This window comes from Palaemon carinicauda, chromosome 44, assembly GCF_036898095.1.
Source record: "Palaemon carinicauda isolate YSFRI2023 chromosome 44, ASM3689809v2, whole genome shotgun sequence".
NCBI classification, from domain to species: Eukaryota; Metazoa; Arthropoda; class Malacostraca; order Decapoda; family Palaemonidae; genus Palaemon; species Palaemon carinicauda.
Window position 1 is genome coordinate 16,569,767 of NC_090768.1, and position 27,500 is coordinate 16,597,266.

Genomic DNA, 27,500 nt, shown 5'->3' on the forward strand with positions numbered 1-27,500 from the left:
TCGTGTGTAAAATGTACAATATTTTCATGGTTGGTGGATTGGTAAGTAGAAAATAAGACTCGTTGAACGCCATCCTTTTCTTTATAGTCACTTTGGGAACAATTTGTAAAGCAAACGCAAAGCCTTGCAAAACGATCTAATTTCTAAATTGAAAGTCGAGAGCGCGATTAAACTACATAAATATCCATGTTTTGAAAATGTTTCATGCTTTACCATTTCCTCATTTGACTAATTTTATTTTGACAGTGCTTCTTTTTAGGTTTATTAAGGATTTTTTAACTTTTATATATCCTCCATTTGTTTAAAGAATTATAACTTATTATCTCACTATAATCTTTAGCAAACAGTTACTCGTTTTATTTCTGAATAGCTGTTTGTAACCATTTTGGTAATTGTTTACTTATTTCAAATCGTAATTTATGAAGTTTTCAATTCCTGAAATTTCATTATCTACACAATTCCAATGTTTTCCTTACACAAAGTTTCCCCTGATAGTAATTTTGCAATTACTTGTTAGATATACAGTCCTTTGATTTTCCCGCTCTGGCTCAAAATAAACTCTAATTAATTGCTTAATATCCCTTTAGCTTTGTTTACACACCTGCGATCTTTTGCTAATTGAAATTCGTCTAAAACAGCCTTAAAAAAAGGTACGTAAATATGTAGGAAAAAAACCTTCGTTCGCTAAAAGTAAGGAATTTACGGAGCCAAATTAGCTGCGGAAAGCGGAATGCAGTTAGCCGTTGGCACATTAATTATCTTCTAATGTAAAGGAAGCGCCATTAGTAAACGAAACTAGACCGTGATAAATGATGAGGAAAATAGTTCATTTACATGGTTTAAAGGCCCCTAAACACATTCCACGTAGATTTATTCTGCTGATAAAAGGAAATAAGGAATGGCTTTACACACACACACACTCACACACACACACACACATATATATATATATATATATATATATATATATATATATATATGTATATATATATATTTATGTATGTATGTATGTATATATATTTATATTTATATATATGATATATATATATATATATATATATATATATATATATATATATATATGCTCATGCACGGTATAATAAATTTTTATATAAAGTATATATATCAATATATTTTTCTGCTTTCTAACAGTATTCCATCATTCCATTATATCAACGGCCCATAAAATCAGAATTAACAATAAACGATAAAAATATATTTCATATGATTCATTCATCTCTGTCCACTGGTAAGAGGGGAAAGATGGTAGGTTTCTGGAATTTTAAACAGGTACAATATGCAGGTGATGGCTTAATGCCTCGATGACTTCGGTAGGATTAGAGATGGCTATAAGTCTTCCTGTCTGATGATGGGAAATGTTAGGATGTTTCCTCCTCATTAGCTCCCTCTGGTGTGTAGATTCGTTGAAACATTTGTTTGACAATACGTCTTAAATTCAACTCTCCATGTTTTTGGAATTCCTTTGTCTAATTGACAGGTTTATATTTTTGGTTCGACAGACAATATCAGATTCTAAAATCTCCCTTTTTTTACGAACAGTTACTCATGATTGCTAGGTTTGTCTCAGAGTCAATTCTTGGATTTTGGGTTCATATATACACGAAAATACCCGAACAGTCACACCCGTATCTGTCTAGTTATTTGTTCGCCATTAATCTCCTAGAAATTGAGCTCTTATATTCCAAGGCCGTTATTGCACGTCGTTTTTAATAGAAGCTTCATCTTCTTTCTAGCGTAAATATACATTTTTTTTTCGGGATCTACCGATGAGTAGAAAAAATGTATTTCAGTATTTAAGGTGTTCTGCAACTTCTTTAGTTTTCAACAAAAGAAAGTTATATTTGTATGTTACAATTTAATTGTTTAACATTTGAGGGAAGTTTTTAATCCATCCTTTTCGTATTAGTAATCGATTTATCAATAATATAATTGATATTCTTCTTAGGAATGACTATATCATATCCACAAGTCACTATGATAATTTACGCATGAAAGAATTTTTGGAAAGTATAACTAAAAAAGGATCCCGTCTTCACGCTCTTTTAGGAGGCCATAAAAATTGTATTGAATTGATTCTTTTAAATGTTTCCTTATGGTCGCCTTAAGCTCTTGCTGGTTTCAGGTTTCATAGAAGTCTATTGATGATTTTAAAAACCTCATTGACAGAGAATGTATTTGTTACTGTTTTCTCCAATCTTTGTAATTTTGTTTTTTATACAATATATGACTTTGAAACCATCTGGGGACGGGTATTTGCTGTCGTTTAGCACAAAGGTGTTTAACAAAATCAATTTTTAGCACACGTCTTTTATCACCTTATTTATTTCCTACGGAATATTTTTGGAAAGTAACCATGAAATTAAGATCACTTTCGTGACAGGGTGTGAGCGCGAATGATACGAGTTTAGAAATTCAGAAGCGTCTGCTCTACTACTATAAATGGATCATTAGAAAGATTCATTACATTATTAGTCATACCTAGCTTGTTCCATAAGCCTCTTCTAATGGGTCCTCTTAGCTTATTGCATAAATTTTTAAAATGGGCCTTGTTATTTTTAACAGCACGTAGTAGTAGTATGATCAAGAAAAGATAAATGTAAATACCATAAGCGCGAAACAAAATGGAGGGAGGTGAACAAGTCGCTTATTTTCAGTGATAATTTTTATTTCATGGGATCGTAATTTTATACTTAGCCTATAGGTACACATAGCGTATATGTGCGTGGATTTGTAGATTTTAAAAAGATTTAAGCCTAAGGTTACACTCTTGAAATAAAGATAACTAAGCCAATCTTCTATGTATGACATTATTATTTGATGATTTAAGTGACAATTTTTTATAAATACTGTCATTGTTATTATTAATAATGCTTCGTATCTATCCACTCTGGTATTCTACTTCAGGTAATAATTGGATGTTCGGGCCATAATGTGAAGATTAATATTACAGAATGACGTTATGTTCTCCCTTGTATCTGTAGAAATACTCTTCAGTGATAATTCAGTATTCTGTCGCCGCTCCCGATAATTACGAGAGACGAAAGTTTTATTTATACCGATAAAAAGGAAATGAAAGAAAGATGGGATCAAATGATAAATAGATTTCCTCATACGTCTATTTTTTTGTTTTTTATTACCAGTTACAAGATTGCGTTTAGACATTACAAAAGGACATTTATTATTATTATTATTATTATTATTATTTACAATAACTGTTTTGGGCCAGTTATTAGTGCAGTATTTTTGATGCGTAAATGAAATAATAATAGTAAAAGATGAAATTTATATGTTTGCCTTCCAAGCACCTCAGCAATTTTCCAACCTTGCTTGATGAATTGTGCATAATTTTTGTCTATGTTTGTAATAAGAAATATCAATTTATTATTCTTTATTTATGAACGAACCAGTGATAGCGAGAAATTTCTTTCTTAAGATAACTGGCTTTGAATGAAAGAAAGAAAAGATGTTTAATCCGGAGAAACCGAAAACGGAACCCGTAACTCTAGTTTGGTGGTAAAAGAAATAATGCTATCATAAAACAAGAATTTTGGCAAGATTATTTCTCAGATTTTTCAATGGCTACCTTGGAAGAGACAAACATGTCCTCTTCGTTGGCAGATAAAGTCTGTCTGCGAGTCCACTGTTTTCAAGTTAAGTTTGAGATGGATATCAGCGAAAGAACTAACTTTGTGGATATTCATAAATTGCTCAACTCATCTCATCTGTACCTCAGCTTCCAAATGTTAGAATTCTTTATGATTATTTCCTTAAATTGTGGTTAATCTTTTCCATTCATTTAGTCATCAGATCCATTTGTGGATGTGTGACGTTTCTGTTAAAATTTTTCTTTTTTTAAATTCATCTCTTTACTTTAAAAGATAAGATGAGAGAGAGAGAGAGAGAGAGAGAGAGAGAGAGAGAGAGAGAGAGAGAGAGAGAGAGAGAGAGAGAGAGATTTTTTTTCGAACTATGAAATACAAAATTCTATAAACTTTATAAAAATATACTAAAGTAGGATTATCCTTTAAAGTTTATCAGAAACAGTCTGGCGTCGAACGATAGCAAGTTTATCGAAGACGTGATCGGTGAAAAAAAAAAAAAAAACGAATGAAGCAAAAAGCACTTCACGCGAAGTTGAAGGAATAAGAAATATATTCAATAGGTTTGCGACTAGTTTCAGTTTTCTTAAGCGCTTATGCTTGCCATGATAACGAATTTTTACTCGTTCTGTTTTTCTTTCCGGCAACTCTTGAATATCTAATGAATTTTGTGCTGTTATAAACATTCTTTTTTTTTTTTTTCAATTCCTTTCATCTTATTTTCAGGATATTAAGGATACCACATTCAGTAACTTTACTACCTTTATAAGAGTTTCACCTGTTATTATTTTTGTTACTGTCCTAAATATGATACCATTAATCATATTACTACTGATGATAATACTTGCTATTATTGAAGTTAAGTCATACCTTAGAATAAAGGGAACAACACATTACGTTTTCCTACAGTAACTGATAAAGATAAAATGGTCAATTGATTAAGGTCATAATCTTGAGGGCTAATAACCTCAAATCCAAGTTGTACTGAATGCCTTATCAAAGGGCCACTTTAGGTTTTATAAAGATTATGACTTAACAGTGAAGGGTTGCTAAATCCTCTAAATGGTCAGGTTGATGTAGAGCTCAATGGCCCTCTTCTGTAAAGACGATCAATTAACCAGAAGGGTATTTAATCCTACAATCCATCACTCTTAGTGGTGTTCGGGACTTCAGATAGATAAACATAGATTGGTTATATATATCGATTGTAAATTATTTTATATCTATGAAATGGGAAAGGTATTAACCGAAACACACACATGTGTATATATATATGTATATATATATATATATATATATATATATATATATACACACATATATATATAAATAAATTTCTACCTCATACTTGGGATCGAACACTAGCCTATTCTAATGAAAGGCCAAGGGCTAGCGTTCGATCCCAAGTATGAGGTAGAAATTTATTTCTATTTGAGCACGATGTTGTGTTGATATTTATCCATATATATATATATATATATATATATATATATATATATATATATATATATACATATATATATATATATACACATATATATATATATATATATATATATATATATATATATATATATATATATATAAAGAAATTTATACTCCATGTGATTACTGAGTAACCTTGGACTTAGAGTACTTCTCTTACTGTTACAGTATACAGTTTCTACTTCCGTTTAGATTATACTTATTATCTTTCAAAAGTAATATATCAGATTTGACTTGGAAAAGCTATACTCAGCAAAGAGCTGTTACTTAGATAGTTTATATTTCAATTTGGTTTAGACTTAACAGTTCCTCTTTTGCTTAAACTAGATGTCTCTCTTAATCACTGTCTAAGAAATAGGGCACCCCTTTTGACTGATGTGTTTTACAGTAAACAAAGGAGAAGAAACTCAATCACACCTAGAGCTGTTGTCTTGAAGCTAAACTAACTGGTTTAGCTTTTCTGTTCAGTGAAGTTAACTCTTTTACTGGACCTTGGTGTTCAACGAGGTGCAGATCCAAATGGTATTTTCCCCCTTTATTTTTTTGCAGAATTGGTAATATTATTTCATTGGTAAATGTGTAAGCGGTAGCTCTTTTCCTACTGATTACATCCCAATTTTCATAACTCCCATATTATCTAGTTTTTCTATATCTTTTAGTAAAACATCTAAGTAGGTATTTACCTGTTCCTTAGTTTAAAGTCTGCCTTTTACAAGGGTCTTGTCATGCCATTCTTAAAGTTCTTAATGCTATAGGGAAATCCCTTGATTGTGGTCAGGAAGTTTATATGATTACCCTTAATTTTAGTGTAGCCTTTGGCCGTATTAAAGCCCTTGGTTTTAAACACAAACAAACAAAAATAGCTTGGTTTTTATTATGTAAATTTAGTATATGGTGTTCCTCAGGGTAGTATTCTTTGCTCATTACTTTTCATATTACATACGGATGATAGGAAGTTTAGTCTTAAAAACTTAACATGTTGCATGTGGAGATAATGCTATTCTCTGTATCGATATAATCCCTGAATGTAGGTAGACCGGGTAAGACCTATGGTTGCTGAAACCCTTTGTAGCAATTAGGTAACATTAGCGCCTGGTGCAAATTATGGGGAATGATGTAGAATCCTGAAATTTCGGAGTGTAGCTGAAGTTAGGTCAAGGACCGTGGTTCCTTAATATCCAGATCTTTTCATTGACAATGTCTCTTTAACTATTTGAAATTCTTGGTTTAAATCTCCATTGTATTTCAATTTTGAGACATGCATCCGGTCTATTTCTTCTTTAATTTCACAAAAAAAATGGCATATTAAACACTTCTATTAAGATTCTGTTGATCAATCTATCCTAAGTAAGTTTCATTCTGTAATCCTTTGATTATTGTTCAGTCTGGTCTTCAGCTGTTGACTTCATCTTAATTTGTTGGACAAAAACTCAAGGTCTATTAAATTTCTTATTTCTAATCTTGATATTAATCTCTGGCACCATCGCTCCGTTATTTCTTTGTGTACAAGATTTTTCATAATTCTGACCATCCTTTGTATTCAGATCTTCCCGGAATGCACCATCCTTATGTAGTACTAGGTATGCAGTTAATTCTAGCACACTAACATTTTCCATCATAGTACTCAATACTAGACATTATTATGGAAGTTTTATTCCAGCTTTGATGAGATTGTGGAATAATCTTCCTAATATGGTAGTTGAATCTGTGGAACCTAAAAACTTTAAATTTGTTGCTACTGCTTTTCTGCTGAACAAGTTCAAATAATTTTTATTTCATATTCAATATATGACTATGTATCTAACTTTGATACTGATATTCATGTATTTTTTAAATTTTCATAATTTCTCAGCTGTAGTTTATTCTTTACATATCTTTTTCAATTCTACACTGAGTTACTCTCCCTGTTGGGGTGCATGGGCCTTTGGCCTGCTGCTTTTTCCAAATGGGGCTGTAACTTGACTAGTAATGATATTAATCATGATTATAGTCATACACTAGTGGTTTTCAGTATGACATGCCATGCAGAAAAGCATTTCAGTCATACCTCTCAAAATGGGATTTTCTGAAGCCGCCGTTTAGCCTAAGCAATACATACATAATAACTGGTACGTCTATTTTTTATGGAGAATACTTAATCAAAACTTTCCAACGTCCTTTCTAACCTTTTTTCATGGTAAAGTTTGTCTTCCCAACTCTTGATACCTAACCAGACTTCTAAAAATTTCTTATTTTTCTTCTCTTTTTATTAAATTATTATATCATTTTATGTGTATCGTTTACCGATACATTTAGAACTTGAATATTTACTCTGAGTTTCATCTCAACATGCTGTAAGCTAGTAACTTTAATAATATCCTACGCTATGTATTTGCACTTGTAAGATGCTGCGTCTCCTCTTCCTGTCCTTAACCATGTACTTCAGATGCTGACACTTTCATGTGTTATCATCAGTGAATGTACTCATATAGATAATGATTATACGTGATATATATATATATATATATATATATATATATATATATATATATATATATATATATATATATATATGATTATTCTTCAATCTGTTTCTTTGACTGAGTGTGGCTTCAGAAAGATAATCACACCAGTTATAGCCATATATATTATTTGATAAATCCTCTGTGAAGTAAAACTTGCTTAACGTTATCCATACAAAAGGCTCATTATCTGTGTATAGAATACTTTCACACATTGTTATTCTCTTAGGCTTCCCAGATATTAAAGCCCTTCCTTTCCTAATTATCTTTTATACACGCTATTCAGCACCCTTTATTAAGCGTTCTTTTCCAACTACCACTCAACGCTTCTCACTTATGCACTATTTTTATTAATGTTATATCGTTCATTCTTTCCATGTGAACGAACCCTCTCAAAGTATTTTGATCGATCCTTTTACCAGCAGTATTTCTTGTATAATTTCCATATTTTGACAGCCGCTGAAAATTCAGATCTCATCTCAATCAAGATACAATCGTTTCTTGCTTCAACTATTCTGTGACTCATCTTCTATATCTTACCATTCTCTATAATATCTAAATAGTATTATGAATAAGCCTTTGCACCTCTTACCTTATACAGTAAGCATTACTAAAGGGTCTAGGCAGCATCTCTTCAGTTCCAAAATATCGCCAAATTTAAGCTTTTACTCTACCTCTGTTTCCAATTAGTTTCTTTCATCTTTCTATCTGTCTTGCTATTCAACAGTTCTTAACTCTCCTTGCTGTCGTTTTTATACGTAGTGAAAAGCACATTGGTTCCAAAACTAGGTCGTAAGACTGAACTGTTATAATTCATCATCAACATTCGTTGTCCCTTTGAGACTTGCCACATCACCCCATCCAGAAAGGTATTGAATAGCCACAGACACATAAATAGCCCTTGTCTCAGACCCATGGAACAGTGACTAACATTTAGGTGTCTTTCCCATCCCAACTAAGAAACATCTTGTTGATGAAAGTAGAATATCCACAGAGCATCAAATATAATGTTTTATTGAAGCCGTTGGTCACGCAACCTGTCTGTACACGAGTATGAGGGACAAGTTCTTTCTGTGGTAAAATAACTGTTAGGTTCTAAAAGAGAGGCGAGGTGAATGCAAGTAACCTTTATTCAACAGATAACAAACTTATATACAGGCAGTTGGGAGCAAGAATGTCCCAGTAATTCAAACAAACTCAAACGTGAGATGGCAAGCTGAAACAGGTTGGTTTGTTATCAGTGTGTGAGAGTGCGAGAGATAAAAAAAAACAATAACATTACATTGTATGAGTGTGTATGAATGATGTGGCGTACATGATTCCCCAACTAGAAAAGACATACATGTGAAATATGACGCCCTGCTTTAGAGAGGCAAATTTTAGGCAGGCCATCTTGCAGGAGATACGCAGGCTTTAGGCAATCAATGGAGACCCAGTCTATTTTGCCACAAATGTTAATTAAAAAAGCCTTCAGCTTATGATGTATCACAAAGAATGGGCCCATGTAAGGTGTGTCAGCGGTGGCTTGCTAGTGTCATTGCGTAGGAAAATGTGTTGCGGCGTGTAAATCTTTAAGTATTTGTTGCTTCGCTAGGGGCTTACAAGTTAATTACGTACGTGTAATTACGTTCTAGTAATATATATATATATATATATATATATATATATATATATATATATATATATATATATATTTATAGTATATATACAACCCTAGTTGGAAAAGCAAGATGCTATAAGCCCAAGGGCTCCAACAGTGGAAAATGGCTCAGTGAGAAATAAAAACAAGGAAATAAATAAACTACGAAAATGAAAAAATAATCAAAATAAAATATTTCAAGAACAGTAACAACATTAAATTAGACTTAAAAGATGAATAGCCAGGGTTCACCCAATATTTTAATTTTCCTTGTTTTCACACACACACACACACACACACACACACATATATATATATATATATATATATATGTGTGTGTGTGTGTGTGTGTTTGTGTGTATGTATATATATATATATATATATATATATATATATATATATATATATATTTACCAAGAACATATCTACAGTAGGAAAGGTCCATTAGGCAGGCAATTTAGAACAAAGGCAGTAGCTAGGTAAGTGTTGAAAAGTTATCTACTTCGTTCATTTTATTTTCCTCATAGTCATTTAGCGACCAATATATATGGATGATTGTGAATTTTGAAATACTGGTTCTCTAGTTTGTTTTCTGATTTTTGCAGTTTAATCTGAAGGCTCGGGAATTGGCCATCTCAGCAAAGGAAATAGAATTACCTTTTTAAATACGAATTTATTTTCAGCAATTAATACCTTTCTTAACAATTATACGAAACATATTTTTTTTTTGTAATTTTGGGTCATGCTCAAAGTAATTAAGGCAATAGCCAGTACGTTCTTTAGGCCTTGGCACACTGATTATCCTGAAAAATACTCGGCATTATGGTTTGTGAGCAAATGCAACCACTACATCCCTTTTTCTCACTCCTAACTTTCTTTTGTTTTCTCACCAACTCTTTTTCCGTTATCATCTTTTTTTTTTTGAACAGCAGTCATCATCATTAGATCTCTCTCTCTCTCTCTCTCTCTCTCTCTCTCTCTCTCTCTCTCTCTCTCAACAGAACAAACCACTCGTCTCTCTCACACACTTGTCCCAACATCAAAAAGTCTGGGGAAAACAAATCAGGCGTACATGACTTTTGTACGCCCACACCCTCTATCTCCTCCCCACCCTGTAACTGCCTCCCTTCCATGCCTCTTGTAGCACTCTCCAAGTTCCATTCCGTCCACCCGCCCACCCATCCACCCACTCCTTTCCGCGGTTAGAGTGTCCACTCCACAACTTCTTCAGAATGGTGTCACCAGTGAATCTCAAGTTCAGGACACGACGATTTTCGCCTCAACCACTGCTGCTGATGCGACACCATCAGGAGAACGGATAACCTTTCTGAATTAAACTTCATGTTATATATATATATATATATATATATATATATATATATATATATATATATATATATTTCTGTCTTTTTTATGAGGATTTTGTTATTTCTATTCTTTCTCATCTTGAAATAAGAAATTGTCTGGTTTAGCTGTAGGCTGATGTGAGATGTATTACATTTTGTCGCTGGCTTTCTGCGCGCAGCCTGATTAGAATAATTGAAATAACCTTAACATGTAAATTATACTAGCAGTCACACACATATAGACACAGACACAGACACACACTTATATATATATATATATATATATATATATATATATATATATATATATATATATATATATATTAATTTTTAACATCAAGCCGTGTACAGCAGCGGGAATTGCTCCAGTGAAAAAACAACACAGCACTTACTTCAACCTCTATACAGTAACTGCTGGAAGTAGGGCAAGGCCATAGGTACTCTGTGTCATTATCCCTTTATATCTTGCATGCCCTCTTGTACTTCATCCACATTAACACCTTGATATATATATATATATATATATATATATATATATATATATATATATATATATATATATATATATAATGTGTGTCTCTCTATCTCTCTGTGCGTGTGTGCGCGTGCGCACATGATTCACTTCTTCACTTATGTCCGTTTAATTTACAAATACTCTGTATATTCAAATATGCTTAGAAATAATATTCCACAAACAATGCACGAGTAAAACGGTTGTGTCATTTATTGTCAGTAATGAGAACACACTGTGACGCAAAAGCAAGACATATTCTCACAAGGCTAGGACCGCTTAGCTAACATTAAAAAATCACAGTCACGTGTAACAAGACAAAGCACAATCACGAAACCTTCGAAAAATGATGACCTAGGCAAATTGCTCGGTTATTCCGAGCACGTTCTTTGTCATTGTGCTTTTATGAGTAACCATGTCCCTCACTCGCCTCTTGTTATGTGAAAGCATTCGTATGCATGTGTGAATATACGTAATTGCAGCTATTCTTGGTCTCGATTTGGGCTTTTGTTCTTGTTCATTTTCACCTGTGACGTGGAGAGAGAGAGAGAGAGAGAGAGAGAGAGAGAGAGAGAGAGAGAGAGAGAGAGAGAGAGAGAGAGAGAGAGAGAGAGAGATGCAAATCCAGTATAAAAAAAGTGGTTAAATATTTCAGTGGCTAATTACATTCTTTTCATTTTCTCACATTTTCTTTTACGTTTTACTGTGCGCTTGTTTTCTTGTGACACCATATTTTTAGAAGTGTATCAAATGTTTTTATGCCTCAAGCTTAGGAAAAGTAATGTTTGCTGGGTATTCTACCACCCTAAGAACATGTTTTTTTTTTTTTATCAAGAATAAGAATAATGCTGTTGTTTATTACATCATCAGTAAAGGTTTACACATTGTCTTTCGTGCGAGATAACCTGAAAAATTAAATTCCTAGTATCCAGTTTTTTCAATATTTTTTTTCTTCCTAATTTGGAAGAACTTAAACCCGACTGGGAAAACCGGAGCACGGTTCTCTTAACTGCTGCAACTTGGTCATAGTTTTCCGACACTTTCATTTTCCCTCGAGAAAAGCATCAACCTTCAATCCAGTTTCAGATTTTTGGGTACACTTTGTCATCTCCGTACAGTCTGTAATAACAGCTTACTAGTCTTGTTTCATACACACATCTCTCTCTCTCTCTCTCTCTCTCTCTCTCTCTCTCTCTCTCTCTCTCTCTCTATATATATATATATATATATATATATATATATATATATATATACACACATGCACACACACACACACACACACACACATATATATATATATATATATATATATATATATATATATATATATATATATATAATATGGGTCTGAATATTAGCAAAAAGCTTTTAAGAGCTCGTTTCCATAAAGTAAATGTCAGAATGAGATATTTTCTTTTTGATATTGGCATGATAAATATAGCTGCTGACATTCATAGTTAGAAACTGTCCGGTTTAGTTTCTCTCTCTCTCTCTCTCTCTCTCTCTCTCTCTCTCTCTCTCTCTCTCTCTCTCTCTCTCTCTCTCTGTAGCTATGCAATTCATTCTTGAAGCACCATGCACATAACGTCCGTTTTGCATATTTTTGAGCTTTGAATAATCTTCTAGAACTAGCACTGGCCTCCTGCAACGTAATGCTTTGAATATTTGATGATATTTTACACTTTTGAATATTCTCTCTCTCTCTCTCTCTCTCTCTCTCTCTCTCTCTCTCTCTCTCTCTCTCTCTCTCTCTCTCTCCTTTCCTTATTGATCCCACCATGAATTTGAGGTCTTCGGGTCTTACACATTTCGTCCTTTTACTCCTTTTAGTCTTGAGGGTTGAGGTGAGTGGATGTGAGGATAGGGATAGGGACTTGATCAATGGTGGTATAAATACAGGAAGGGGTTGTGTGCATATAAAAGCGATGGAAGAAACAGAATCACTCATTCTCTTTTATGAAGATTCATTTTGACATAAAGCTTTTCTCCTTAGAATCGTGATATGACTTATTGGTCATACAGTTTCCATCAAGTATTTATGGTTTGAAATCGCTAGCCCCATAACCTGCCCCATTGTCAAGTGGTGTATATGCCAGCGGTGCCTTGCATATCTTTGCGGCCAGGTAACCAAGCACTAACCATACCAACATGTGCTTGACTTCCTCCATCGCAAAGAACATTTTGAATCAAAAGCAATGAATGAGATAAGTAATAATTAATGGTTTTATCATAGAGAAGATTCCGTTTATGCAACTCAATGGGATTCGATCCCCATACTTTCCAGGTCTAAGCAAATAACTAAGACTTAATTAAAGTGTGATGATCTTTTTTGAATTGTTTCTTCTCATGCTTCATGTTGTTTGTTGCTTTTGCATTCATTCTATTTTTCTTTTACTTTTTTTTTTTTTTCATTGAGGATACTATGTTGCTTGCTAATACTACCTCAGTTACTACTGTTAATATTACAACAATATCAAGACTAATAATAGCAATATTGATGATTAGGATTATTATGATTTAATTGTACTTTTTTTATTATTATGAAACGTTAACTATATCTAGTATATCCTATTTTTTATTTTCATGAAGCAAATTTTAAAGTTTCATTAATAAAATACGACAATGATATTTCAATTATTAGCATATTTGCAATAAGATTATACCATTATATCGAGGAAATTAATCTCCTCTGAAGGAGGTTTCTGCATTACAAGCAGCTACAAGGGCTAACATGTTATAAGATGCAATATAATTAAACTCCGTTTTCATTTCTCCCTGTCTGAAAGTATTAATGTAAATATTGAAAATGGCAACTTAATGCAAAGGGGTAACTCAATGAAAAATGAAAGTAGGTCAAGGGCAGTCGTTTATGTACGGCAAGTAGCCCCACCACTTTGGTCCCAGAGCATATATAGTATTTCCTCACGTCATCCATTATAGAAATTGTTGGTTATTTTCATTTTTTGTTCTCGTGGGGAAATTTCTTGAATGTATTTCATGATCGTTTTTAATATCATGTTTGAATATAAATTTCCTTCTCCGTCAGATTTCTTAATTAATTCAGTAATTCGTGGTAGGGAATTATTTCACCTGTCATGAATATCAGATGTTATTTACCAGAGGGCTAAAAATAATCTCTATGAAAGTGAGTATATTAATAAGCTTGAAAAGAAATAAAGTCTAAAAGAAATTAACTTCATAACTATGAAGGCGAATGAATTTACTTTTTCCTATTAATTACAAACAAAACGTGAAATGGTCATTATAAATACTCAATTATCGAGCCCACATTAAAGTAATTGGAGCATATACTCTCGGTTCAGCCCAATTAAAAATAACGATGATCATCGGGGTTAGGTGTTGAGCTCGCCATACCTGAGAGGCATTTTCCCATAGATTATAGAACATACTGGCTGTGCTGGGTAAAGTTTGTTATAGTGGAGTATTTCAGATATTCTGAGAATATTTGCTGTGTCATCGTGGCAATTACCATAAGAAGGATTTCTTCGCCATAGATAATTTATGATTAGAAATTGTAAGTTATACCACGACAATTATCATCCTCATACTTTTCAAAAGTAGCAGCAAATATAATGATGCTTTATGAATAGCAGAGGAGTTACATTGGTAATAAAAAGTATCTCCAAATACAGTGATGATTATGAATAGCAGAGTGGAGTTACATTAGTAATAAAAAGTAGCACCAAGTAGAGTGATGATTATGTATAGCAGAGGGGAGTTACATTAATAATAAAAAGTAGCACCAAATAGAGTAATGATTATGAATAGCAGAGTGGAGTTGCATTAGTAATAAAAAGCACCAAAGAGTGATGTTTATGAATAGGAGAGTGGAGTAACATTAATAATAAAAAGTAGCAACATGTAGAGTGATAATTATGAATAGCAGAGGGGAGTTACATTAGTAATAAAATGTAGCACAAAAATAGAACGATGATTTTGAATAGCACAGTGGAGTTACGTAAGTAATAAAAAGTGCACTAAATTGATTGATGATTATGAATAGCAGAGAGGAGTTACATCAGTAGTAAAAAAGTAGCACCAAATAGGGACGATTACGAATAGCAGAGGGGAGTTACATTAGTAATAAAACATATCACCAAATAGAGTAACGAGTGTGAATAGCAGAGTGGAGTTATTAGTGATAAAAAGAGTGATGATTATGAATAGCAGAGTGGAGTTGCATTAGTAATTAAAAGCAGCAAATAGAGTGATGGTTATGAATAGGAGAGGGGAGTTACAGTAATAATAAAAAGTAGCACCAAATAGACTGATGATTATGAATAGCAGAGTGGAGTTACTTTAGTAATAGAAAGTAGCACCAAATATAGTGATGATTATGAATAGCAGAGTGGAGTTACTTTAGTAATAGAAAGTAGCATCAAATAGAGAGATGATTGTGAATAGCAGAGTGGAGTTACTTTAGTAATAGAAAGTAGCACCAAATATAGTGATGATTATGAATAGCAGAGTCGAGTTACATTAGTAATAGAAAGTAGCATCAAATAGAGAGATGATTATGAATAGCAGAGGGGAGTTACATTAGTAATAAAACATATCACAAAATAGAGTGACGAGTATAAATAGCAGAGTGGAGTATATTAGTAATAAAAATTAGCACCAAATAAAGTGATGATTAGGAATATCAGAGTGGAGTTACATTAGTAATAAAAAGTAGCACTAAATAAAGTGATGATTATGAATAGCAGAGTGGAGTTACATAAGTAATAAAAAGTAGCACCAAATAAAGCGATGATTAGGAATATCAGAGTGGAGTTACATTAGTAATAAAAAGTAGCACTAAATAGAGTGATGATTATGAATATCAGAGGGGAGTTACATAAGTAATAAAAAGTAGCACCAAATAAAGTGATGATTAGGAATATCAGAGTGGAGTTACATTAGTAATAAAAAGTAGCACTAAATAGAGTGATGATTATGAATATCAGAGGGGAGTTACATAAGTAATAAAAAGTAGCACCAAATAAAGTGATGATTAGGAATATCAGAGTGGAGTTACATTAGTAATAAAAAGTAGCACTAAATAGAGTGATGATTATGAATATCAGAGGGGAGTTACATAAGTAATAAAAAGTAGCACCAAATAAAGTGATGATTAGGAATATCAGAGTGGAGTTACATTAGTAATAAAAAGTAGCACTAAATAGAGTGATGATTATGAATATCAGAGGGGAGTTACATAAGTAATAAAAAGTAGCACCAAATAAAGTGATGATTAGGAATATCAGAGTGGAGTTACATTAGTAATAAAAAGTAGCACTAAATAGAGTGATGATTATGAATATCAGAGGGGAGTTACATAAGTAATAAAAAGTAGCACCAAATAGAGAGATGATAATGAATAGCAGAGTGGAGTTACATTAGTGATAAAAAGTAGCAGCAAATATAATGATGGTTATGAATAGCAGAGTGGAGTTTCATGGGTCTTTCTCGTGGTCTACATACTCTTTCCAGAATTTAACCTTGAATTACTTCGACAATGGTGAAAACAAGGCATGCATACCGGCAATAAAATAAGAATATAACAAAAAATCAGCTTTAGAGTTCCACCAGTGTCACTCGACACTTCAGCATCTCTTCACGTCGTCCCCCTGTTGAGTCAGATAAAAAAAAATTGCTCCCGTCCAGTCAAATCTACTGAATGGATTGTTTTCCTCTTTTATTCTAATTTAAATACTGTAACGCGGGAAAATGTTATCTGGGTTGTAAATTTCCTTTCAACCCCAGCTATAGGATTAGCCATGTGTAATTCTGGCCTTTATCGTTCCCACTTTATACCTGCAACAATCATCCTATGGCTTTATCAGTTTCATAATCTATAATAATCGCGCGTAAACACATGCACACACACACACGCATATATATATATATATATATATATATATATATATATATATATATACGTGTGTGTGTATGCGGTTTCATGTTTTCCATTACTTGCTTCTATTTTGCAATGACAATCATGTTTTCAAATACTTCCATCATTGCCACTTCAGGTAAATGTTAGGAAAATCATTAATTTTGTACTTCCAAAGCCTTTTGTAAATTAGCAATTACGTTTTCTTTACTCTTGATATAAAGGTAAGGGCTGCGTGGTGATTTTTCAACACTAATTCATTATTGACAACTTTCTTTTTATGCCCTGTTCACTTACATGATTTTAGTCTTGTGTAAACCAATATTAAAATTAATGTTTGCGTTTAGAACGGTGTAATTCAGTGACAGACATCAATAATGGACAAGCACGTTAGCACAGCAAAAGCTCAAAATTCATGATATAAAAATCCTTGGAATCGGGTTGAGTTATACAACATCCAGGGCCTCCAAATTCTTGTGTTGTCCCTGATGACATTTAAATCTCCACGATGGAATCCGAGGAAAATGCCGGAGACATTTTAAAAAGTTTATGTGACTCGTGGAATTGTCTCCCGTGACATTAAACTTTTCAAATGTTTCCCCGAAGACTCTTGAGGATGCTAGGTCTAATTGGAATTAGGTTCGAGTCCTGCCATTATTTTGCCTTTGTTGACTCGCTGAAACCTTTAGGAGTAATGTTTGTCATAAGGAAATACAATAGAGACACACGAATAATGTTGGCTTTAAATTAGTTTACTTCAACAAACAGAGTTGCGTTCACAAACAAATTATGTATATGCTAGGTAATAGACGGACATTTACAATAACAGAATGGGTCCTTAGTTATTGTGAAAGGAGCAGGGTAAGGAAGAGAAGACGATGGATGGACCAACTAAGAAAATTTGGGGGTATGAACTGTCATAGAAAGACCATAAACAGACATGAGTGGAAGTATATGTCTGGGGCTTTTGTTCTGCAGTGGACTAGTTACGGCTGGTAATATATATATATATATATATATATATATATATATATATATATATATATATATATATATATATATAGTGTGTGTGTGTGTGATTTTTAATTGAGAGAGTAAATCCAACTTTGACATTCGGGTTGTTAATGAATATTTTGTGATGAGACTGCTCACACCATGTCCTCTTTAAAGGTTGTGACCGACGGCACTCGATGAACTATCCGGTATATCATTTCGACGAACAGGCATACAAGAGATTTTAGGAGAGGTGCATAGAATCGCTTGACCTCGCCTGGAATAAATTTCTGCTGTCACCAAGATAGCTTCACAAACAAGATGATTGGGTTGAATCTCAGGCGAGGGAGCCGCTGTTTGCATACCAGTTTATGTTGAATGCACCGATGTAGTGAATAAGGTACCAGACACTTCTTATTACTGTCTTGTGGTTTAGCTATGTATAGAGAAGAGCATTGGTCTTATGTCTGTAACATAATACTACGTAGGGCCACTGCTAACAGTGTGCCCCTACCTGTGCAATGTAGCGTCCATTTTGGATCCTAACGCCTGCACTTTATATCCTTCCAATGGATATCGGTCCTTGTTGTGCAGTCTCTTAAGTGTTCCTTCATACTGCATCTGCGTCGTTTTCACTTTGTTGCACAATGGGTTCTGAATGGTCTCTAAGGCCCCAGTGCAGTGCCCTCTGTCTCAAATTCATGAATCCCATCCAATCCAGAAATATTAGTTGAGGATTTTATAGGAGAACCTTCACATGAGATAGTAAAGCTTGCATATAGTCTCCTCCCCTCATTAGTTAACGAAGACGTAGGGGAAACTAGATTGCGAAAAGGTTCCCTTCAAAAACAATAACACGTTAATATCCGCCTTATGGACTCTGAGAGACTGAGGTCAGGACTCAAACTATCCAACGTTATTAGTAACTAGCAGTTAACCGCTTGTGAAATTTCGACTCTGGTTTATTTACATCGGCAGAGGTACGATATGGTTCAGCTATGCTCCCCGCCGTCCCAACTGTTTACCCTCCCCACCCCATCACATTTTTTCAGAAACTGTATTCCTTACCCCGTAGTAAGCTGTTGGCTTTTCCTCAGGCTTGGTGGTAGTTATTTTGATGGGTGTGTTTATTAGTTGTGTTTCGTCGGACGTTTTTTTTTCTAAGAAGAGTTTAGCAAATGTTTTGGATGAGGTTGCAAAGATCCTGCCATTAAACAGATTAGCACTGACCCAACACATTGCAGTGCCTACTGGATTCATAGTTCCCTGTTTTGATCAACAAGGCACTGTGGGATCAATGGAGTTTGCATGGTACGCTATACACGTTCTATTTTGTTCTTAAAGGGTATAAATTAGTAGGTCTTGAGTGTATAGGAAAAAAATCTTCAGACCTCATTTAGCATTGCACGTTTAACATGTAATTGTTAGAGGTTTATCCAACCGGCTGTTTACCTTTTTCCGAATAATTATATAAGGAAGTGAAAAAATTCCCTGAAGGGAAACGAACGCAATAAATTTTGAAATTATCGTGAAAGCTGCGAACAATCTGTTTCAGTTAAAGAAGTTGAAGTTTCATATCATGTTGAATGTTGAATCATTATAAATTGATTTTAGAGAACTATGAATAAGGAATTACATTAATGTTAATGTTATCGGATGATTGTGAATTAAAATGGCCATAAATCCAGAAAACCGTATATGCTAAAAAAATCTTTGGAAACAGACCCAGCGTGTCCCCTAGTCTTGGTTCCTTGCAGGAATATTATTATATATCGTCATATCCCAGGGATTCAGTTCAGACACGTAGGTGGAATAGATAAAGGTTACGGGGCGGTGGTCTCGGTCACAATCCATTTATTATTCAAAGGAAACCAGAGGGCGAGGAAGCGCCAATGGGAGATGATGGAGTTCTAGGATTTAAGCCTCTCTCTTCATTACCGTTAAATGGAAGTTTGAATATGTGTTTGCACTTTTCGTGTTATTGTTGTTGAGAATACTTTACTATCATTTGAACGTTCATTAACTATTTTATTATTGATATAATTTTTTTTTATCGTTCAATAGAAAGTGGTTGCAGTATATTTAAGTATACATCGGGCTTATTCTGTGGAATCTAAAAGCTCTCGTTTAGAGCTCATGTTTGGGCTTTTGATGCTTCAAATGTAGTGGTTATGCTGCTCAATTATGTTATTTTGTTTGTAAATGTATTCAGGTAATTTGATATTCACATGCAGTTGTTGTTTACTCAAATGTCCTTATTATAAACAACAGTGCTTACGTTTTCTGTTTAGTTATAGTTAAGGGATGGCATTATTTGCTTCAATGCAGTAAGTGTAACAGATAAATGGAAAAGTTCTGCTGGAAATATGAGTTTTAAGCCCGTTGACACAAGGTTAAGTAGTATTGAGAAAACTTCGACTCATTGTTATTGCTGCTCCAGAAACTATATTCTTTCCTTTTTTTCTTTGTAAGTATAACAAGTTGCCCAGCCAAGAAAACTAATTTTCCCCATGAGTACATAAAAAGTAATTCTAAAAAGTGTTATCGCTAGACGGTAAGAATATTGGTGATGGCTGTGACAGGGGTGGGGATGGGGATTGCCACCATCATAGCTCTTTGTAATTACAATAAAAAAAAATCATATATGGTAAGCATGGTAATCATAAAAAATAATAAGAAGAAGGGTTATCATCATCTTGATATTAGTAACGTTCACAATAAGACAAGCATCTTAAGACTCGAATATTATTCTATGAAATACAGTTTCTCGTGTGTTGCTGTCTGAATATATAGATGGTTTTGAAGCCGAAGATTTATGTGTTTGGCCGCCATTCCATTCCTTATTTATTTCCTTTAAACGATGTTCTTCTCCCCCTTAACTTCCTATGCATTGCAGTACCCATTACTTACAAGCTGTTTTCTTTCTTTTCATTTTTGGGTCAAAACCACCTTAATTGCTTTTCCATCACTTTGCTCTGCGTCGAATGTATTTCGTTCCATATTTTGCCTTCATGTATACAGTTTCTCGTAACCGGTTCACCCTTGTAGTTGTATAAAACTGATTTCCCCCTTATTTTTATCCGCCGTATATTCTGTAGTTAAGGCTTTGTGCAACGTTTGGGTACAAATACTGTATTTTTTTTTATTGTATAAGTACCGTCCTTGCGTTTGTAATAATGCGTATTTTTCTCAGTCATGTAGATTTTTTGTTCTGCTGTTTAGTTTTATTTGAGCCTAGAGATGAAGTTACCATCTCCATGCCGTTATCGTTTTTCCAGCTGGACGATCTTTCCCATTGATATCGGATTGATACGTGGATCGAACCCCGTATGTTACGAAAGCAACCCAGATGGTTTACTACTGACCCGCAGTATCTACTGTACTTATTACTTTGAGGATTGTTTTCCTGGTCCTGTGTACAGGACCAACAAGATTTGTCTGTTGTATACATTTTTTAGTATATAGAGTATCACACAGCGTAGTCCACCTTAATTGTTAAATCCACATTATCGAAACACTTCGAAAACAAGAAAGTCTTCAACTTCCTGAAAGCCTTAATATCTTCAGTCCTTCGGATGTGTAGTGGGAGCTTGTTATATAGTCCTTGAGTCGTATATTTGGAAGCTCTAGTCTAAAACCTACAGTAGAGGTACGTCTTGGCTCCAAGAACTTGAAACCATCTGAGTATTCTCGTGTCGACACGATTTGTTGGCTGCACGATGTGTAGCAATTTTCAGAAATATTTTGAACGTCCGGGTTTGGTAACTTGATGAGTCATTGAACATATCTTGAAATCTATTCTAGCTTCATTATTATTATTATTATTATTATTATTATTATTGTTGTTGTTGTTGTTGTTAGGTTTATTGCTGCCATGTAATTATTCATAAAGATTCTACTGTAGAACAGAATATACTTAATAACGATTATATCTCATTAAAACTGATAATTAATGACCATCAACAAAATTTAATACATTGGTTTTGGAAATCTTTATTATGGAACTAATTCTTTTCGGATCATGCTAAGACAAACGCAGTTTATGGTTTAAATTCTAAATTCACGGAAGAAAGATTTGCATCTTAAAAGGGGACTTATGCTTGTATTATTTTACCTATCATGAGGGTGTTTTTTCTTCTAATGTTCCTTTTAAAGAAGTCGAAACTTATAAACAGCTATAATGATGCTGGTGATCTTAGTGATTAAAACTTTTAAGGTTTCATATGGCAAAATTGAAGTAGTACTGCGGCGTGTTAAGCTCTTTTAATTTATCTGAACGCCTGTTTGCTAAGTTACTAAATTTCCAGGGGCATTTTTGAAAGGTTGAACATCATAAGAACCAATAACAATAGTAATGATCTCGCTAAATGAAAACAGCAAAGAAACTATATTGCAAAACCTAAGTCATTCCTCATAGTTCTAAGATCATCTTGTAACATCCTCTCTACATATCTATTTAGAGGGTTAATCAATGTCCTTAGGTGCATTAAAGTCGCTCTTCTACAACGCCCTTCTCTTGGTCATCGAATCTCTCAAGAACTTTATTCGACATCTTCCCCTCGTTGCATTATTCATCTTTATTAAAAACTTTCGCTACCACCCCAATGACTAAACAGTGTTGTATTGACTCCCGGAATCGCATATTGCTTCCGGTTAAGTCGATTGCAATGATGCTAATCAACTAAGTGCGCCTGCAACACAGTGGGATAAAGGTTTGCCTTTGATGTGGCTATGTTGTTTGTGTCTCTGGTAATGATTTTCATTGTGGATGACCGTCAGGTTTAGCGAGTTGCCCTTTTCTACGAAGCAAAATTCATAAATTACGTTTTTTGTTTTCGTAGAAAATGGACATATTATATTTTTTGTATTATGATAAGTATAAAGTTTTGATGTGACTTACGAAGGATTTTTCAGGGGGATTAGGTTTTCGTCAGGTGAAATTATTTTCGTTAGACAGACGACTTATTTAACTTTTAATTTGAGATTTGGTCAAATCTAACCCCCAACGCCTTCACCTTAAAATACGATGTTCTTTTTGCACTTTTATTTAGATTGCCTCACTGACATTAGCTTCCACTGCTATTGCCTGGGTAAGGTCAGAGATTAAACCCGATTAATCCTAGTTGCACTATTTGTTAGGAAGTAATTACTGCTGTTGGATTCATTCTCCTCCCCCCTTTCCTACTCCCCCCCCCCTCTCTCTCTCTCTCTCTCTCTCTCTCTCTCTCTCTCTCTCTCTCTCTCTCTCTCTCTCTCTCTTTCGTGCTTTTCCATTAGATCTTAAAATTTCTGAAAGGATTTTTTCCATTGAATGAGAATAGCTTTGCCATTACTGTACTTAGTCATCATTTGCAATTGCCTTTCTATTCAGATTTTAATTTATTACGCAAGTGTCATCTAATATGTAAAAGAAATCTAATATATACTTTACATAGTTATTAGAAATGACATGTATGAATGACTCGCACATCTTATTTTCCCATAATTTGCTCTTCTTTACGCTATCCAGTACAAAGTATCATTCAAAATACGGAGTTGGTTTACAAGATATTAAGCTTGGAAAATCCCAGGGTCATGGGAAATTGGCGTCTTCCGCTTTATTTATTTTATTTTTTATAATGAATTGGATTTAAGATGCAGTGGTGCATGAAATGATTTGTCACCGGAAACTGATTAATTGGAACTATGACAAAGGCTTTACGAGGGTTGGGGTTTAACAGCCCCTTATTCATCTTATTCATCTTCCACATACTGAGAAAAACAACTGCAATAAAGAATACGTGATTTAGTGAGCTCTTAAAAAGTAACAGAACAGCAATAGCAATTGATGATTCATTGAAGATCCCCTTCATATCGCAGTAATATTTCTGCTTCCCTTTTATCATGAAGCAAGAGACTATGCTTATGCAGTGAGACGGAAAAGTAGAAGGGGAGAATCATATCCCAGACAGGTTTTCTTGTAAAGATTCATCAAATACAGGGTCCTTTCAGATTATGACTGATCTCCCTCTTAGAATATGATAAATCACAGCATTGTCAAACAGATGTTGGGAAGGTTCCAAATTATGCGTTCAAAAGAAAATTCTATCTAGAAGCCATTGAATCTCTCTCTCTCTCTCTCTCTCTCTCTCTCTCTCTCTCTCTCTCTCTCTCTCTCTCTCTCTCTCTCTCTTTGACAGGGGAGTAATACCGCCTGAACACCTGACGCGGTACACTGTAAGCATTACTTTGGTTATTTGCGTCATTCCTGCATCCCTAGACCCACTATCTTTATATCTATATTCTTCATCTCCGTTTCAATTCTTTTCCTTCTTTTTGTTGGCCAGTATCTAACATAACTTCATAACGCAAATGCTGTCCCACTCCGCCCAGTTACACTTGGGTGCTGAATAACCTCACAGGCCCCGACGCTCGCTGAACTGAATGGCCCAGATTTTCAAATCCACTCCAATGCAATCTCTCTCTCTCTCTCTCTCTCTCTCTCTCTCTCTCTCTCTCTCTCTCTCTCTCTCTCTCTCTCTCTCTCTCTCTCGTCAAAAATTTGTATTTAAATTCTCTTCATAATGCACATTCACGGTGAAATCCTGTAGGGGTGTAGTGCTGTCAATGCACCGTAAGCGGTGTACTGTCGGTATTACGTAGGAGTCTTTGTGGCATTCCTTCGGCCTCTTCATGTTTTTCTACTTGACCCTATTTTCCGTTTCCTTTCTTCCTTCTTTCTGTCTAATCTTTCTAACTTTCACTTGACATTCAAGTACTGTGTTTTTTCCTCGTTGCCCTTAGTAGCTGAATAACCTCACAGGCCCCAGCGCCGACTATATATCCCAAATTTATAAATGCAACCCAATCACAGTAAAATAAAATGAAAAAAATTAAGGGTTAAGCTAAGAAACTCTGGAAATCCGAGAAGTAAAAGAAATTGAGTCCTCACAGGCGAACAAATTAAAGCCATTCTAAAAGGGCGAAGTAATTTTTTGTGGCCAGATGCTATATTGCTACTTGAGGTTATCTCTTGTTATTTGTTTCCCTGTTTTGTCGGTAGATTGAAGCTTTTGGGTCAACTTTTATAAAGCTTAGAAAAGAGCCTTCGGGCTAGAGTGAATCGGTTAGATTTTCAAGCTGATTCTTATTTTTTAGGAGACAATTCTTCAGCGAGAATTATATTAAAGGTGTATCATTTTATTTTAGTTTACTATATGAAACCATTACATGTCAAATAATCTCTCAATGATGGGGAGAAAAGTAGTTGGAAAAATGGTTTTCACTTTAATACGTGGAATTATAGTCTTTAAACTTCTCTCAAACCTGACCTTCAATTATGTAAAGTTCATTATAATTATGTATCGAAGTCTACGTAACGTTTGATATTTTAAACATATTGCTTATAGATTTCAATAAACATTAAAAACGGTTTAAAGTGTTTAGAGTTTGTGAAGTGTTTAGCATTTACAGAAGAATAATCTTGAACAAGCCAGGAAAACCCAGAGTTCAAGTGATTCTTTGTTCTCCCTTTCTTTACTTTGAGACTGGAGTGTCTTGACAAAAGAATTTTTATGTTTGAAGATTGTTTGGTGTTGGTACGCAAAGATTCATTCACTGGCGCCATCATTAAGCTAATTACAACAAACTTGTGTCTAATGTTTTGCAAGACGGATAATTAAACACTTCTTTTTGTTATCTTGTTTTCCAGAGTGAGTTCCGCTGTGCAACGTCAGGGTGCAGCAGACACCGAGTGTCACCGGCCACTGTTGAAGTTATGGAGTGCTGTGTTTGAAGTTGCAGGTCGGGGCACTTTAGGTAAGCTGCTGTGGTTGTTACTATTGTTGGTTATTCGGTCCTTTATCGAGGTATTGAACTTGAAAATAATGTAGAATTTCTACGTTTTAGAGCCTCGGTACATGTACTCGATTTCATGTTTAGACTATTTTAAAAGTAAAATTTGCAAAAGCGTAGGAAAGAAAGATATAGAAGTCCTCTGCATCGTCGGCAACGCGATTAAGCTAATTCTGCCTTATTCCCTATGCTAAGCGGAAAAATATAAAACAATAATAACAAATGAACAAAATTTCGGATTATGAAAAGTAGGAGAGTTTTGAAATAAAAATGTAACGTTATTCTTTATTTTGATATACCGTTTTTCTGTACTGGATATTGCACTCTTGAATTCATCCCTTTTATTTCTCTTTTCCTTTATTATTTATTTATCGTGTGCTTCACTCCCTTGGCAACGGAATGGATTATTTTCTCACGTTTTATCATTCCATCCTTTCGTTTATTCTTTGATGAATGGATTGTGGTCGGTTTCCCTTTCCTTAATGCCAAGGATTCTGGAGAGCATGCATAGCTGCTCCCAACACATTGCAATTGCGTCGAGCGCGTGGGTTCATTTCACCCGAGAAGCATCACTCTTCCCATGAAATGTGGTTATTGGTTTCCGTAGGCTTGACTCAATTTTCGGTTTGTGTATTATAACGCAGAAGGGGTGGATTTAATGGCCTTGCTGGGGAGAAGGTCGAATCTAGCGCGCTCTTTGTTCATATTTTATTTTGAAACTACAACGTTCAAGTTCGAAAGAAAATTAAGGATAATTATCACTTTGAAATGCGATTATTATTATTATTATTATTATTATTATTATTATTATTATTATTATCTAGGCTACAACCCTAGTTGGAAAAGCTGGATGCTATAAGCCCAAGGGCTTGTGATGATAGATTTAACAAAGTCGTATTGATATTGTTGTCGATTTTCTTTTCAATAATGGATGTCTTTTCTGGATTCGAGGTATCAAGGAATGAATTTTATTTGCCAAACTAAATCAGAGGAGGAGGTTGGGGTAGGGGGTGTTTGTTTACGTTTAGTAACGGCTTTTTATGTATTTACAATATGTAGGCATAGGTGTCATCTTCACCTGCTTTAAGCATAGAAATCGGTTGCAATTTTTCCCTTTTAAGTTAACCCAGGCGGGAATGACCTTGATCCTTGTTTCATTCACAAGGTACAAAAGTGTCCAGGTTTTCGATTTCTACAATTTATCCTTTCACAATATTTAATTTTATCATTGCTAATTGGTACTAGGTGAATCATGCTGCTGACACCGTCTCTCTATCCTTATTATTGTTTTAGAAAATAAAGTTATTGCTTAAAATTTTTGTTATAGTCCGTCAGCCTCTTACCCAAATCCCATCCTTTTTACAGACATTTTACAGACACATCAATTATTATACGACCACAGAATAACTGCTCATTTTTATTGGAATCAACTGAAAAAAATATTAATGCTTGAACAGGCACTCAGTAGAGTGCATACCTTCGCCAACGCCCCATCACAAGATAAGCAATTGAATTATACAAATTTTGGCACTAGTCTCATACAAATCTGATAAGAATTTACCATGATATAGCAAAAAGACTGTTATTACCTTTTCTTGACCTTGACTTTTGACTTGATCACTCCCAAAATCTATTCCAATTGTCCTTGAATCATGGCCAATCATCCCACCAAATGT

General features: G+C 34.2%; 1 protein-coding gene and 1 long non-coding RNA gene across 2 annotated transcripts in view; one reads left to right on the top strand and one right to left on the bottom strand.

Moving 5' to 3' along the window:
- Positions 1 to 27,500, top strand: part of LOC137634575 (uncharacterized) — a 629,767-nt gene that overhangs the window by 335,886 nt on the left and 266,381 nt on the right. Inside the window, exon 4 of the long non-coding RNA XR_011042534.1 lies at positions 25,682 to 25,788. This is a non-coding gene — a long non-coding RNA (uncharacterized lncRNA). The remainder of the gene's footprint in view (positions 1 to 25,681; positions 25,789 to 27,500) is intronic.
- LOC137634574 (uncharacterized) overlaps positions 1 to 27,500 on the bottom strand; it is a 257,426-nt gene that overhangs the window by 149,428 nt on the left and 80,498 nt on the right. The gene's annotated exons all lie outside the window — the stretch shown is intronic.